This window comes from Pogoniulus pusillus, chromosome 19 (genome assembly GCF_015220805.1).
Source record: "Pogoniulus pusillus isolate bPogPus1 chromosome 19, bPogPus1.pri, whole genome shotgun sequence".
Classification (NCBI taxonomy): domain Eukaryota; kingdom Metazoa; phylum Chordata; class Aves; order Piciformes; family Lybiidae; genus Pogoniulus; species Pogoniulus pusillus.
The window spans coordinates 3289539-3306922 of record NC_087282.1 but is presented as its reverse complement, the minus strand read 5'-3'; the positions used below and the strand labels follow the sequence as shown (position 1 = coordinate 3306922).

The following is a 17384-nucleotide window of genomic DNA, read 5'->3' as shown; positions in this document are numbered from 1 at the left end:
TCAGCCTACTATCTACCCCCAGGTCCCTTTTGACTACTCTCAGACTCCTGAACCCTGGAAACTCTCCAGAAGAGCTCTGTTCCCTTTCACAGGAGTCACTTATTACTGCAGAAAAGTTACCAAATACCCCTGTACTCCTCACATTTTGTTCCCCCCCCCTCCTGCTTTGTGTCAGGAGCCACAGACAGATCCAACCACCTCACCTCTGTGACAGTTTGGGTTCAAACTAGCACAACCTCCCACACCTGCCCAGGTCCTGCAAGAGCAAGAATGGCTCTTCTGCGCTTCTACCTCCACGTGCCAGCAGATCTGATTATGCTCTGTAAATAGATTATGTCCAATATTTATAGGAAGATTAAGCTAATCTGACATTTAATTAATGGAAACTGCAATGTTTGACTTTTTCTTTTAATAAGCACCACCCTTTGTTCCCACAGAAATCATTACTTGCAGTGTGTTAAAGAAGAAGGGGGGAGGAAGCAGCAACAGCCAGGAAGATGTAACAAAAAAGGTTCCATTAAATTAGAGAGCAATAAACAAACACAGCCAATTTATGCATTGGAGTCATTAAAATGTGTATCCTCTCCACCACTTCCTTCACAGGCACTACTTAGGTCTGCTGCGATTGATCTGCAGGGAGCAGTTACCTTAATTACGAAGCGAAACACCTCTGCTAAGGCAGCCTCCGAGCCTGCTTAGTTTACACCCCAGCCATGTGGCTCCGAATGGGCTCCAAATGCTAATGCCAGTCAAGGCAGACATGGCAGGTCTCTGATGGGCCGTGCTTGCCAGCCCGTGACCACACTGCCATCCAGGCACCCAGGCTTGGGGTTTTCCCCTCCCCCTTGCCCTTGGGGTGGAGATAAAACACAAGAACTCTTTGGTCCAGCTCAGCATGGCCTTTGGAATAGTTCATCCATGGGCAGCCATTTGTACCAAGCAGCCTTTTTAATCTGGTGATCTGCCCTCATTGTTAGGGCTTGTGCCTAGATGTGATGAGCCTTGCAGGAAAAATTAAAGAAGATGTAAACAGTAAATGCAGACATTTTGCAACATAGCTAAAAATAAATTGCACTACAGGCAATTATGCAAGTTTTACTGGATACATTAAAAAGACATTAAATGCACAGCTGTTTTAAGTGTCTTTTAAGCTGATAAATTAACTGTCTAATAAATTGTAAGATTTGTCAGCTAATAATGCTATTTTATCTGCTTTAACATATGCCTTCCTAGTTCATGAAGCATTATTGTAAGTGCCAAAAGGAGATAATGTGCATTTTACAGTGTTATGTCTTAAGTGGAATGGATCATTGGCCATGAAGAAGTGTGTTAATAAATCTCCTAGGCTTTGTTAATTGCACTCAATGAAGTGTCACTGTTAAAACACAAAAGATGTGATAGAGAAAGCCGAACATAATGTCTTTCAGTTTTACAATTAACAGTTCACTAGGCAAATCGACCAAAAAGACCATAATTTGTTGAAGCCTTATTAACTTACATTTTCCTAGTCAAGGTCATAATTGTGAATGGCTTTAAGCTATCTTTTAATGCTCATCAAGGAGAGTAACCTTGCCAGAGAGAATGAACTTTTCCCGGCTCTCAGTAGCACTTCTGGCTGGCTGCGCAGGTGGAAGACAAATAGAGCTGAACTTTGTTGTACAGCCAGCTCCTCCAGTCACTCACCACCAAGAAAGGTGGGAAACATGACTTGAACCATCTTTTCTCCACAGCAAATTTTAAATACAGTGCAAAAAACCCCCAAGATTTTAGAAGAGCTGCATGAGCCTGCAGAGAGAAAGGAGCTGGTTTGGTTTGCAGAACGATTCATCAAGATTAGGGATTTGGAGGGGGGTGGGGAGGGGAGATTCACTCTCTCAACGCAGAAAAGAACACAAATAATCAAACACACTGAGCAACCAATTGCCAAAGATCCAATCCAACCACTAAATACCCCTCACACGAGCAGCTGCTTCCATAATTCTGATTAAATATTGATTATTGAGCATATTAACACTTTGCAACAACTCAGTAGATTAGCACCGCCAGGCTCTGTTGAGAAAATCTTCCCACTTAAGACCACTTGGTGATAATGTATTTTCTCCACTAGGGTAATCAGAGGAAATACCAATAGATGTTGAACTGGCACAACACATGGAGATGGATATGTGATCACCATCTCACTAATCTCAGGATGTTAGGAGTTGGAAGGGACCTTCAGAGATCATCCAAGTTCAACCCCCCTGCCGGAGCAGGATCATCTGGAGTAGGTCACACAGGAACATAGAATCAAGCAGGGTGGAAGAGACCTCCAAGCTCAGCCAGTCCAACCTAGCACCCAGCCCTGTCCAATAAACCAGACCATGGCACTGAGTGCCTCCTCCAGGCTTTCCTTGAACACCTCCAGGCATGGCAACTCCACCACCTCCCTGGGCAGCCCATTCCAATGCCCATTACTCTCTCTGTCAAGAACTTACTCCTCACATCCAGCCTAGATCTCCCCTGGCACAACTTGAGACCGTGTCCCCTTGTTCTGTTGCCATAACAGGTGGCCAGGTGGGTTTTGAATGGCTCCAGAGAAGGAGACTCCACAACCTCTCTGGGCAGCCCATTCCACAGCTCCACCACTCTCACAGTGAAAAAGCTTTTCCTTCTGTTCACGTGGAACCTCCTCTGCTCTAGCTTGCACCCACTGCCCCTTGTCCTATCCTTGGACATCAACAGAAACCAAAATGCCTTTTCCCTCCTCTCTTCCCCACAAAATGGGTCATAGATAGAAATCCAATGAGGAAAAACTACTCAGGAGAAACAAATCTACCACACTTCTAAAACTGCAGCAGTTGCTTGCAGCTGAATGGTGTCAAGCAGAATGGGAGGTTAGTAACATGCTGACAGAAAAGGAACAGCTCAACTGTTGTTTTCTTGCTATTGGCCAGCAGAGATGAGTAGCAGGGTAAATATCATCCAAGTCCAACCTGTTCTGGCAGGGGGATTCACTTAGGGCAGATTGCACAGGAGCGCATCCAGGTGGGTTTTGAAGAGCACATGATAGAAGAGCAACAACCAAACGTCAAGCCTAACCCCCTCAAAATGCAGAATACAACCATTTCATGGGGAATCATCACATATTGAAAAGTCAGGCCACAAATGCTTGCCAGTAAAACAATTGTTATCAGGCAAATCAAGCAGCCAGCACTGAGTGCACTCCAAGTAGCACAGCACAATGTGATGGTCGTAATACTCTCGCGTGACGCACACAGGATGTTCAAATAGATCTAAAATACATATTAATAAATCATTCTGCAAGCATTAACAACAATAAAAGGCACCCAGCTTTGCTGTTACTAGGTTACAGGATGCCACCCTGAATCACACAGTTGAGCAGAGCATGCTTCTTTGAGCTGGCAGAGCACATTGAGTGACTGTGGCTGCACAAAGAAAGGATGCTCATGACTCTAGGACCAGGCTTCTTCCTGCAGGGTAGCTCTTGCAGGTAGGTGGTGGAAGAAGGGAGAAGTTAGAGGAACAGGATGGGTGGTGCCAGTTTCCAGAACATCAGGATCATGCAATCATAGAATCACTAAGGTTGGAGAAGACATCCAGGATCGTTAAATCCAGCTGTTAACCCAGCACTGCCAAGCCCACCACTAAACCATGTCCCTAAATGCCACATCTGCATGTTTTCTTAACACTTCCAGGGACAGAGAGTCCACCACTTCTTCTAGTGAATAAAATTGTTCCTAATATCCAGCCTAAACCTTCCCTGGCACAACCTGTGTCTTGCCACTTGTCACCTGGGAAAAGAGATTGGCACCCACTTTGCCTGAACCTGCTTTAGGTAGTTATACAAAGCAAGGTACAACCACAGTTCTCTCAGCTGCTCCTTATAAGACTTTCTAGACCCTTCACTGGCTTCATTTTCCTTCTCTGAATACATTCCAGCACCTCAATGTCCTTCTTGTAGTGAGGGCCCCAAAACTGAAAGCAGCATTTAGAGTGTGGCCTCACCAGTGCCAAGTACAATGCCACAATCACTTCTTTAGGCCTCCTGGCCACACTGCATCTGGTACAGGCCAGAATGTTCTTAGCCTCCTTGGATAAGGATGGATTCTAGTGCACCATAAGGATGGGTGCGTGCACCTGCAAAGCTGGAAATGCTGCAATTCCACTGATATGGGTGCAGCAGGGAAAGGATGCATTGGTGATTGAGCTCTTTTTCCTGCTGATACTTCAGCTTTACAGAGTGCTGGACACAACACCTCTATGTGCTAGGGCTCTACTTGCCCATTTTATTACTAAGCACAACAATATTTAGGTATTACCCTGAGACACAGTGAAGTTGAACCAGTATCTATCAGAGTCTTTGATTCCAGTGGACTATGCAAACACAAAGCACTGCTGGTAGCAAACAACAGCCCTCAAGTACCACTCAGCCTGTGAGGAGAGGCTGAGGGAGCTGGGGTTGCACAGCCTGGAGAGGAGGAGGCTCAGGGCAGACCTCATTGCTGGCTACAGCTACCTGAAGGGAGGCTGTAGCCGGGTGGGGTTGGGCTCTTCTGCCAGGCAAGCAGCAATAGAACAAGGGGACACAGCCTCAAGCTGTGCCAGGGGAGGTCTAGGCTGGATGTGAGGAGGAAGTTGATGGCAGAGAGAGTGATTGGCATTGGAATGGGCTGCCTGGGGAGGTAGTGGAGTCTCTGTGCCTGGAGGTGTTGAAGCAAAACCTGGCTGGGGCACTTAGTGCCATGGTCTGGTTGCCTGTCTAGGACTAGGTTCTAGACTGGACTGGCTGAGCTTGGAAGTCTCTTCCAACCAGCTTGATTCTATGATTCACTTGCCAACAGCCTGGGAATATTAATTCATGTTTTTCACAGAACTTCTTCAACTTGTTAAAACTTTTTTTCCCTGAATTCCAGATCAGAAGGGAAACAGATCTCAAGCCTAGTCCATGGGCAACATAGACAAGTCTGTCCAAAGAAAGGTAGTTTGGGATTGCTCTGAATGGTTGCACATGCACAAGTCTTGCAGAGAAGGAAAGTTACTACCAGAAAGCCTGAACAACATCTCCCTTTTTTTCCCCCTGAATCTGTCTTTCATGACAGAACTGCTCAAACAACCAGCAATGGATGTGCCTATTAGACACCTCCCAAACTTTAACATTTCCAACTAATACCTGTGAACATGAACCCCAGAAACCCCTCCAGAGGCACTGAGCCATTCAACCAGAAAAGGCAAGTATCAACACATTGGTTGTGCCTGAAGTGCATCTCAAACTCCACAGCTAGCAGTGGGGTACAGAAGCAGCTTTTAAAAGTGTACTGTGAATAATTCTGCATAGTGATTAATTTTCTGATGGCTGGTAGACAAAGTGCAAGAAGTGGACTAAAACTTCATTGGAAGCAGCACCTGATAGAGCTCTATGTGCCTGCACAGAGGGGAATGGAAAGGTACACACAGAAATAGATCTGTATTTCCAACTCTCAGCTGACAGCAGCAATTTCAAGAGATCACATTGAAAGCACTGACCCCAGGATAACACAAAATAGCTGAAACACTATGTTTTATAAATAAAGACATTCGTGTTAGGGAGCAGCCCAGCTACATGAAGAGTAATAGCTGAGCATGGAGCCAGCTTCTTCTCTGTGATGCTCAGTGACAGGACAAGGGGCAGTGGGTGGAAGTTGAGGCACAGGAGGTTCCAAGTGAACCTAAGGAAGATTTTTTTCCCTGTGAGGGTGACAGAGCACTGGAACAGGCTGCCCAGAGGTGTTGTGCAGTCTCCCTCTCTGGAGATATTCAAGAGCCACCTGGATGTGTTCCAGTGTGATCTGCTCTAGGTGATCCTGCTCTGGCAGCAGGAATGGACCAGATGAGCTTTTGAGGTCCCTTCCAGCCCCTGATATTCTGTGATTCTCTAGACCTTGTAACAGCTTTTAGATCCTGGACCTTCTTCATCACTTCAATGTCTTTCCTGTATTGATGGAGCCAAAGCTGAACACAGTACTTAAGACCTCACCAGGCTGCAGTCTCACTGGTTCCAAGCACAGGTGTATAGGGTTAACACTCCTGGGGGAGTGACCCTGAACCTGACCCTAGGGGTCTCGGCCCCTCCTCAGGGGTGGGCCACACTCCAGGTGATGGTTAGCCCACTCCCCCCCACTTCCTGCGGTATAAAAGAGGAGCACTTCCTGCTCCTCGCTCTCTTGCTCGTTCCTCCTCTACCTGCGTTTCATGATCACACACACACACTGATACTGCATACCAGCCACGAGGCAGACACCATCACACTACTCGGGTTGTATCCATCCCTGTTTTGTATTTTGCTGTTTTCCCTTCCTTATCCTTTGTAAACTCCCCTACCTCCAATCCCTTTTTCTAAGTTATTGTTAAACTTTTCCTTTTTAACTTCCAAATCGAGTGAGATTGATTTATTGGGGTGTCCCTACCTTTTATCTCTCTCCCTGTCTTTTGGGGAAAGGAGGGGGAGGAGGGGAGGGCACTCTATAAACTCTATAAATTCTATAAATTGTCATTGGGTCTACCAAATTTATAAGAGTCTCTGGGAACTTGCATTTGAACCCAAGACAACAGGATATTTGTCTCTGTGTGTTCCTTTGTAGAAACATGAGCAGCAAAAACACCCAGAAGCTTTGCAATTTCATTTTATGTGTTAAGCCATCACAAAATCCCACAGTGGTAGAGGGGAGGAAGGGATCTCTAGAGATCACCTAGTCCAACCCTCCTGCCAAAGCAGTTTGTCCAGAGCAGGTAGCATACACCTGTCATAAAAAAGAGAGGCAAATTTTGCTCCATCTCAGGCTTCACTCCCTGCTTTAAGCAACTTCACTGGGCTGTACAGTAAGATTCAGATGTCTTCAGAGGGACACTAAGTCTGTCTTTGAGAGGATGTATTCATTAAGAAGAATTCATAGGCTGTGAGTATGAAGCTAGACCAACACAGCTGTTTTTGCCTTGCTAAATTGAGACCCCTTTAAATCTCAGATACAAATCGATGCCTTGAGAATTACAATGGGAAGGGCTCAGCCCTCCTGTATTGATCCCAGCCCCACAAATAAGCTTTCAAAAGGCATACAGCACAGCTTTTGCAGAACTCAGCTAGTCAGTCTCCTAGAAAACACGTAATAATTCAGCCCCCAGTCCAACAACGTTTATCTCGAGTAGCATGATTCCCTGAGACGATAATAAATGACTGTGCTCTAGGTTAAAAGGGGCTTGCATGACTGGGCAGATTTCACAGCACACTAAAAATGCCACCTGGAGCATTGCATCCAGCTCTGGAGCCCCCATTACAAGAAGGATGTGGAGATGCTGGAGAGTGTCCAGAGAAGAGCCATGAGGATGCTCAGAGGGCTGCAGCAGCTCTGCTGTGAGCACAGACTGAAAGAGTTGGGGCTGTGCAGGCTGCAGAAGAGGAGGCTCCCAGGTGGCCTTCTTGTGGCCTTCCAATGTCTGAAGGGGGCTATAAAAAAAGCTGGGGAGGGATTTCTTTAGGCTCTCAGGGAGTGACAGGACTGGGGGGAATGGAGCAAAACTGGAGGTGGGGAGATTCAGAGTAGATGTGAGGAGGAAGTTGCTGAGCATGAGAGTGGTGAGAGGCTGGAATGGGTTGCCCAGGGAGGTGGTTGAGGCCCCATGGCTGGAGGTGTTTAAGGCCAGGCTGGCTGAGGCTGTGTGCAGCCTGCTCTAGGGTAGGGTGTCCCTGGGCATGGCAGAGGGGTTGAAACTGGCTGCTCCTTGTGGTGTCTTCCAGCCCTGACTGATTCTATGATTCTACCTTGGAAACTGCACTTGGGTGGAAAGGTCCCTGTGACTGCCTGGGAAAGAAGCTGTCTCCTCATCTTCAGAGGTGCCTTTGCAAGAGCAAACAAAGCAGACTTCAAGGTGTTCTGCTCTGCTTTTTGATTTTTTTTCTTCTTCCTTTAAGTTGCCTTCAACAATTCTTAAGCAGTTCTTAAACCACCTTGAATTTAATTTCTTTAAGCCACATTTGAAAGAGAATCCCCATCTGTCACAGTCACTTTATCAGGATTGGTGTGCAAAAAACCTCTTCACTCCATGAAAAAAATAACCCTTCAGTCACTACATTCTCTGGGATCTCTCCCATGAAAACACAATCCATGCTTATTCCATTGGAGCTGCAGGCACCCCACTCATCAAAGCTAACCCACCTACAAACAGGCACCTGGGTGCTGGTTCATACAGTGAATGTTGGCACACCTATTTTATTACCCTGTGCCTATATAGAAGCACAGAATGCCAGGGCTCTAGTAGCAGTGTTATGAGAACAGGCTGAGAGAGTTGGGGCTCTGCTGCCTGGAGAAGAGAAAGCTTCCAGGAGACCTTGGAGTGGCCTTGCAGTCTCTGAAGGGGGCTACAGGAAGGCTGGGGAGGGACTATTGACAAGGTCTTGTAATGGCAGGATGAGGAGGAATGGGTTTGAACTGGCAGAGGGGAGATTGAAAGTGGATGTTCAAAAGGGTTTTTTGCAGTGAGGGTGGTGAGACACTGGCACAGGCTGCCCAGGGAGGTTGTGGAGCACAGAAGCACCCAGTGTGATCAAAGATCACACTGGGTGCTTCTGTGCTCCACAACCTCCCTGGAGGTGTTCAAGGCCAGACTGGCTGAAGCCTTGAGTGACCTGTTCCAATGGAAGGTGTCCCTGCCTATGACAGGGGGTTGAAACAGGATGATCTTTGAGGTCTCATCCAACCTAAACCACTCTGTGATTCCACAATCCATAATTCTATGATGCTAGGGGCTGGAATGGATCTCAAAAGCTCATCCAATCCAGTCCCCTATTCCAGAGCAAGATCTCCTAGACCAGATCATACAGGAACACATCCAGGTGGGTTTTGAGACTCCACACTCCCTGGGGCAGCCTATTCCAGTGCTCTGTCACCCTCACAGGGAAAAAAAAAAGTCCCTCCTCATGTTTAAGTGAAACTTCCAATGCCTCAGGGGTTTGATTTTTTATATCAGTGGTCTGGTTTCTAATCACAGAATCAACCACGTTGGAAGAGACCCCTAAGATCATCCACTCCAACCTAGCACCCAGTCCTATCCAGTCAACTAGACCATGGTACCAAGTGCCTCATCCAGTCTGTTCTTGAACACCTCCAGGGATGGTGACTCCACCACCTCCCTGGGCAGCCCATTCCAATGCCAATCACTCTCTCTGACAACAACTTCCTCCTAACATCCAGCCTAGACCTACCCTGGCACAACTTGAGACTGTGTCCCCTTGTTCTATTGCTGGTTGTCTGGGAGAAGAGCCCAACCCCACCTGGCTACAACCTCCCTTCAGGTAGTTGTAGCCAGCAATGAGCTCTGCTCTGAGCCTCCTCTTCTGCAGGCTGCACACCCCCAGCTCCCTCAGCCTCTCCTCATAGGGTTTGTGTTCCAGGCCCCTCCCCAGCCTTGCTGCCCTTCTCTGGACACCTTCCAGCACCTCAACATCTCTCTTGAATTGAGTGGCCCAGAACTGGACACAGCACTCAAGGCCCAGTCTCTTGTGAAAACTTTACCATGCTTCAGATCAACAACCACCCCATAAAGATTGGGAAGCTGTCGAAAGGGGAGCAGGCTAAAACAAAAGCAGAAAGGTTGTAAAAATACTCTGCTAGTGTTCACCTGGGAAATAAAACACTAAACAACAACAAAAAAAAACCCTCTCTGCCTACTCCCAGCTTAGTGCATGCAAGTCTGGAGCAGCCTGAGCATTGACTTAACCAAGCATGGCTAAAGCTGGAACAGCAGCAAGAAAAGAGATTGCAGTTCTCTCCAAACCGCGAACAAAAGAGCCAAACGCCAGCAAAAAAGCAATGAATCCTCTTCATTCACCCCAACCAACTAAGTGGGAACAAATTGTGAGTTTCCACTTGAAGACAATTGGCCAGGAATAATTACACGAGATGCTAAAGGCTGCTTTAACTCTTTCCTCCACCCGTCCCTGCCAGGCGTCGGAAGGGAGAGCCGTAATAAGCGTTGCATGCTGGGACCCACACCACGTTACAACCAATTTGCTTCCTCACAGAGAAGTTCATCCTGCTGAGAGAGCAGGTTTCCATAGATAAAAGATGGGATCTCAAAACAAATTAAGGCTACGTGAAGCATGCCTGCATTTTACTGCAGTAAATTCCGCCGGGCTCGCCTGGTGGCAGGGGGAAGCAGTTATGAGTCGAGCAGATACCAATCTGAGATGTGTGAAATAAATGGGAAAGCTGTAGTCACTTAGCCAAGCTCAGCCCATTGGAAGGAACAACAGTGGATGTAGGCTTTTTCTGCCTCCAGCCTTTCAATCCTTTGTTGCTTAACCTAACAACAACTTTGTGGGCAGTTTAGGTGGTAGGTGTAAGAATTGATCAAAAAAGAAAAAGAAAAAGAAGGATTTTAGCTCAGAGATGGTGAAAGATGCTTGTAAAATCTGTTGAAAGATTTTAGCTCAGAGGTGGTGAAAGATGCTTGTAAAATCTGTTGTTTCAGATCATTACACAAAAGCACTGAGAGGTATCACAGGCTCACAGGATGTTAGGGGTTGGAAGGGACCAAAGGAGATCATCGAGTCCAACCCCCCTGCTACAGCAGGACAACCCTCTCTAACACAGATCACAGAGGAGCACATCCAGACAGGCATTGAGAGCCTCCATAGGTGAAGACCCCACATCCTCTCTGTTCCAGTGCTCTGGGACCCTTCCAGGAAAGAAGTTCCCCCTTGTGTTGTGGCGGAACCTCTTTTGCTGCAACTTACATCCATTGCTCCTTATCTTATCCCAGGGAGCAGTGAGCAGAGCCTGTCCCCCTGCTCCTGGCCAGCCCTCAGATATTGATAAATGTTGGTTAAATCCCCTCTCAGTCTCCTCTTCTCCAGTCTAAATAGCCCCAGGTCTCTCAGCCTCTCCTCATAAGCCATGCTCTCCAGTCCCCTCATCATCCTCGGAGCCCTTCGCTGGACTCTCTCCAGTGGATCCCTGTCCCTCTTCAACTGGGGAGCCTTGTATTCTACAAGTGTTTTGAGATACAGTAGGAGTTTGTATTTAAAGAGCTACGTTATCAGCTCCTAATAAACGTTTAGCAAGGAGTGCAGATAAGAGGAATGTTTTAAAGAGCTCTGCTTTCTGAGTCACTTTGTTTACGAGCTGATTGTTTTGCAGGCATCTGTTTGAAAGCACATTTTGTTTTGATCCATCCTTCCCAGCCTCCCAGATAGGAAGAAATGCTGAAATTATTTGCAAATGAGAATCATAACCTCCACATTCTGGGAGTGTAGAGCAGGCAGAACAGAAATTGTTAATCTTAATTGCATGCTTATGCTGAGCAGTTTCAGTTAAATTTCTGACTGAAGAACAAAACAAGCAGCCCTCAGTCTTACTGTTTGAAACATGAGATACCTGAGCACAACATGGCAGCTTCACCTCCATCCCTGGAGAAATGATGGAGTGGCTCCTGTTGGAGGGCATCTCAAGGCACCTGGAAGAGAAGAAGGTTATCAGGAGTAGGCAGCATGGATTTACCAAGGGGAAGTCAGGTTTGACTAACCTGATAGCATTCTGTGATGCCATAACTGAATGGGTAGATTCAGAGAGAGCAGTGGATGTAGTCTACCTTGCCCTTAGCAAGGCCTTTGACAGAGTCTCCCACTATATTCTAGCGAGCAAGCTCAGGAAGTGTGGGATGGGAGAGTAGGCAGTGAGGTGGGTTAGGAACTGCTTACAAGATAGAATTCAAAGAGTGGTGATCAATGGTGCCAGGTCCAGCTGGAGAGTGTAACCAGTGGTGTCCCCCAAGGAACAGTGCTGAGGCCAGTCCTGTTCAACATCTTCAACAATGACATTGATGAGGGCACAGACAGACAGAGTCTGCTCAGCAAGGTTGCTGCTGACACCAAGCTGGGAGGCTTGGCTGATCCAGCTGAGGGCTGTGTGGCCATCCAGAGACCTGGACAGACAGACCTGGGCACAGAGGAACCAGATGAGGTTCAACAAGGACAAGTGCAGAGTCCTGCATCTGGGGAGGAATAATGAACTGCACCAGTACAGGCTGGGAGGTGATCTGCTGGAGAGCAGCCCTGTGGAGAGAGACCTGGGAGTGCTGGTGACAAACAAGTTACCCATGGCACAGCAATGTGCCCTTGTGGCCAAGAAGGCCAATGGGTCCTGGGGTGTGTTGGGAAGAGTGTGTCCAGCAGATCAAGGGAGGTTCTCCTCCCCCTCTACTCTGCCCTAGTGAGACCTCATCTTTAATCCTGCCTTCAGTTTTGGGCTCCCCAATTGAAGAGGGACAGGGATCTGCTGGAGAGGAGCCAGTAGAGGGCTACAAGGATGATTAGGAGACTGGAGCACTGCCTGGTAAGGAGAGGCTGAGGGACCTGGGGCTGCTTAGTCTGGAGAAAAAAAAAGACAGAGGGGATTGAATCAGTGTTTATCAATATCTGAGGGCTGGGGGTCAGGACTGGGGGGGGACAGGCTCTGCTCACTGCTCCCTGGGATAGGACAAGCAGCAATGGATGGAAGCTGCAGCACAGGAGGTTCCAGCTCAACACAAGGGGGAACTTCTTTCCTGTCAGGGTCCCAGAGCACTGGCACAGGCTGCCCAGAGAGGTTGTGGAGTCTCCTTCTCTGGAGCCTTTCAAGACCTGTCTGGATGTGTTGCTGTGTGACCTGAGCTGGATTGTATGGTCCTGCTGTGGCAGGTGGGGGGTTGGACTTGATGATCTCCTTGGGTCTCTTCCAACCCCTGCCATCCTGTGAGCCTGTGAACATTTTGGCAAAAAAAAAGCAACATTAAAAAAAAAAAAAAAGAAAAATCAGCCCCTGGTTATTGTCTGTGTCTTGGCATTGGGTTGGATTTAGAGCTGAAGACTTTGCTTATTTCTTTCACTTCTTTTTTTCTCATCCATAAAGGGGGTGACTGCCCTTCAGCATAACTCAGGCATCTGCTTCCCTTTCAAACTCTGGGAGAGTAATTTGCTCTTAGATTTTAAAGCAGTCTATAAATGGGTCATTGATGCATTATTACACTGGATGTAGTGATACAGTGATGGAAAGTTCATTGTAGTCTTACAATAGTAACAGAATTATGATATACTAAGGATATGCAATTGTGTCATAATATGATCATTCAAGCTAAAATGCCTGGGTAGAAAATGCAGAATCACACACAGAATTCCAGCGTGGTGGGGATTAGAAGGGACTTCTGGAAGTCATTTAGTCCAACCTCCCTGCTAAAGCAGGGTTGCCAACAGCAGCTTGCCCAGGATTGTAACGTCCAGCTGGGTTTGGAATCTCTTCAGAGCAGGAGACTCCACAACCTCTCTGGACAGCCTGGGCCAGGGCTCCAGAATCACAGAAACATCCAGGTTGGCAAAGCCCCTCAGGATCACCAAGTCCCACCTATATCCCTACTCTGCAAGATTAAAACCATAGCCCCAACTACCACACCTAAACCACCCTTAAACACATCCAGCCTGGGTGACTCCACCACCTCCTTGGGCAGCTCATTCCAGTCCCTGGCCACTCTCTCCATGAAAAACTTTTTCCTAAGGTCCAATCTAAACCTCCCCAGCCTCAGCTTGAGGCCATTCCCCCTTGTTCTGTCTCCAATTCCCTGTGAACAGAGCCCAGCAGCAGCCTCTCCACAATGTCTCTTCAGGTAGTTATAGGCAACAAAGTTTTTTTCCCCATGTTCCCCATGTCACTGCAAAGAAGTTTTCCCTCATGTTCAGACGCAACCTCCTGGGTTCCAGTTTGTGCCTGTTACCTCTGCATCCTGTCACTGGACACCACTGAACAGAGTCTGGTCCCATCCTCTTGACCCCTGCCTTTTAGATGTTGATCAGCACTGAGCAGATCTCCTCTCAGCCTTCTCTTCTCCAGGCTAAACAGCTCCAGGGCTCTCAGCCTTTCCTCCTCAGAGGTGCTCCAGACTCCTCAGCATCTTTGTAGCTTCAGCTGGACTCTTTCTGGTATTTCCCTGTCTTTCCTGAACTGGGGATCTCAGAACTAGACTCTGCTTGCACCACTAAACACTCAGTTCCTCCAAACCCCCACTTGTGGCAGGATCTCTTTCCAAGCATCCCACAGTACACAGGCAGGTGTAATTCACACCTTCAATTCCCACCAGTGATTTACTAGGAAACCTACTGAAATGTAAATTCCCCATCCTCCCTGGGCAAAGCACTTTTACCTGATTATGGCCCATTCTTTAACAGCTCAGTAAATATTTCCCTCATCCCTTTAATACACATTTGAAGGATAAACAGCCCAAAGGAGGGAAATCAGTCAGGTATAAAAGCAAAAAGAAGAAATAAAGGCAGCAATGCATGTTTCTATCAGATTAAATATACATTTTGGCAACAAATAAAACAGGCTGCGAGCATCACCTCCAGAAGAATGCACAGATTCAGGGGGAAATTTGGCTGTTAGTCTCCTCCCAATCCAGACCAAGCAATCTCTAAGCAGAGATGTATGTGCACATTGTGTAGATAAAGGGATGTAAATAAAAGAAGGGATTCACTGTTATTTCAGATAAGATAAAAGTAGGCTCCACCTTTGGTATTCACATAGCATTTTTCCAGTTGCCTCCTTTTCTTAGAATAGAATCAAGCAGGTTGGAAGAGACCTCCAAGATCATCCACTCCAACCTAGCACCCAGACCTATACAGCCAACCAGACCATGGCACTAAGTGCCCCAGCCAGGCTTTGCTTGAACACCTCCAGGGATGGTGACTCCACCACCTCCCTAGGCAGCCCATTCCAATGCCAATCACTCTCTCTGCCAACAACTTCCTCCTAACATCCAGCCTATACTTCCCCCAGCACAACTTGAGGCTGTGTCCCCTTGTTCTGAGAGCCCCATGAGCAGTGACTGTGCAGGGAAGTGAAGCCCAGCCTCGTCTGCAGGGACATGGCCATGGGCATGAATTGGGAAGCCTTAACTCTGGAGCATAGCACTGAGTGGCCCATATGTCAGGGAAAGGCACTTCCTTGGCCTATCTTGGGAAACAACACCTCTCCTCCTCCTCTTCAAGCCACAAACCTAGCATTTGCACATGGACACACACAGAAAAAAGATCACACCCACCAAACTTAGCCTATATCAGGAACTTTGGTATTGATAGAGATGAGCAACAGTAAAATGTGGTTTAGATCAATCTTTTCAGTGAGTTTAAATGCTTCTGAATCCTTCCTATGGGATTTTGAACCCTTCTTATGGGATTTTGAACCCTTCTTATGGGATTTTGAACCCTTCTTATGGGATTTTGAACCCTTCTTATGGATGATCTTGGAGGTCTCTTCCAACCTGGTTGATTCTATGATTGTATTTATATTTACTGCACCACAAAATTCCAACCCAGTTTCTTTACCTCCTGGCTGGATGAGCATACCTTCCTCTCTCATCTTTTTTTCTCAGCTTGTATTGCAGTAAAACATTTCTTGAAACCAAGAGCATTTTGGTCCAAGATGTAAATTAGATGCAGATATTAGCATCCTATTTCTTTCTGTGCTAACTAAAACTAATAATCAAGTGTCCCCCTCACTATGGCAAGGGTTCCAGACTGAGATTCTTTTTAATCCCTCATTTATTCCACCAAAGACAGAAGTGCAGTCCCCAGGAACAAAGAGCCTGATCACCTGCTTGCTTGCAGCTTCCATCAGAATGTCATTTTCTCAGAGCATAAGAACATTTTATGACATCACAAAAGGGACAGTAATGGACATAATCCTGAAAAACTCACATCAGATCCTCAGCCTCCACGAGCAGTAGCAGCATCCCACTGAAAACAAGAGCTCAGGTGTAAACAAGAGTTCTTGACCCGTGGATTTAAATAGATGAGCAACATCAACCTGTCAATCACTCACAATTGTTGTCAACTGCTCCTCATCTGCTTGCCATAAATCCTCACCAAATTCAACAGAGCTGTGCTGCTAGAAACACACAAATCTGGAGTAAGTGCAGCCCGAAAGCTGACCCACTCAGCTGCCAGCCATTCTGCCCCATCCTTTGCCCCACTTGCCCAAGATAATCTCATTTAAACAGACCATTGCAGTGGGTTCACATAGCTCTTGTCACCTTCTGTGGGAATTTCAGCCCCAAAGTGTTTATAAGCTTAAAAAACAGAAGGCAAACAAGCCTAACATTCAGAGCAGAGCTTGTAGCAGCCAGCAGGATTTGCCATGGGTATTAAGAAGATTGTGGCGTGCATATGCTAACGCCGTGGCACGCAGCAGGCACGCAGCCCCCCTGTTCCCATCGCGCCTCCCACTAACCCTGCAGCAGCACAGACCTGGAAGCTGCATCTCTCCCTTTGTTCCTCCTTCGGCAGCCACCGTGCAAGAGGAACTGCAAGTTGCTAAAACAGCCCTAGATTTCATTTTGCTTTTCCTGTATTAGGCTGGCACCTCGGTGTCAGAGACAGACCTTCCGCTCTGCAGATGATGCTCCTGCTCCCACGGCACGCTCTGGGGAGGGGGAAGGTGGCAGAGAGCCAGCTGGAGTTCTCCTCCTGACAACAGATTTTTGCAGATTATGCAAAACCAGCAACATTTAGCTTTAGAGGAACATCACAGCTGTTCTCCTTACCCTGTCAATGCCAGGCTTAAACTTGCAACAGGTTTCACTTAGGAAGGACCCAAAGTGCTCCAAAAGTGGTGCTTTCTACACATTACTGTGTCCAGTTCTGGGCTCCTCAATTCAAGAGAGATGTTGAGGTGCTGGAACATGTCCAGAGAAGGGCAGCAAGGCTGGGGAGGGGCCTGGAACACAAACCCTATGAGGAGAGGCTGAGGGAGCTGGGGGTGTGCAGCCTGCAGAAGAGGAGGCTCAGAGCAGAGCTCATTGCTGGCTACAACTACCTGAAGGGAGGATGTAGCCAGGTGGGGGTTGGCCTCTTCTCCCAGACAACCAGCAACAGAACAAGGGGACACAGTCTTAAGTTGGGCCAGGGGAGATCTAGGCTGGATGTTAGGAGGAAGTTCCTGGCAGAGAGAGTGATTGGCATTGGAATGGGCTGCCCAGGGAGGTGGTGGAGTCACCGTGCTTGGAGGTGTTGAAGCCAAGCCTGGATGAGGCACTTAGTGCCATGGTCTGGTTGATTGGCCAGGGCTGGGTGCTAGGTTGGAGTGGCTGAGCTTGGAGGTCTCTTCCAACCTGCTTGATTCTATGATACTATGATTCTATGATTCTATGGCCATGTACCATGTGAGAAGTTTAACAGCAACCCTGCAAAGATGGCACCAGCTCAGCCAGCCATCAGAGATATCACAGGCTGCCAGGGAAGGGACCAGCACAGAAAACTGATATTTGTCATCACATCAGGTGCCTGTGCCAGATTTGCTTCTCGATGAATTAGACAAAAAGCAGAGCAGCAG

At 47.4% G+C, this 17384-nt stretch overlaps 1 long non-coding RNA gene across 1 annotated transcript; it reads right to left on the bottom strand.

Moving 5' to 3' along the window:
* Window positions 1-404: 404 nt before the first annotated feature.
* LOC135183649 (uncharacterized) lies at window positions 405-15802 on the bottom strand. Its single transcript, XR_010305633.1, has 3 exons — window positions 15752-15802; window positions 11406-11484; window positions 405-1001 (listed from the first exon to the last, which is right to left on the bottom strand). It is a non-coding gene; the product is annotated as an uncharacterized LOC135183649 (long non-coding RNA).
* Between the last annotated feature and the right edge of the window lie 1582 nt (window positions 15803-17384).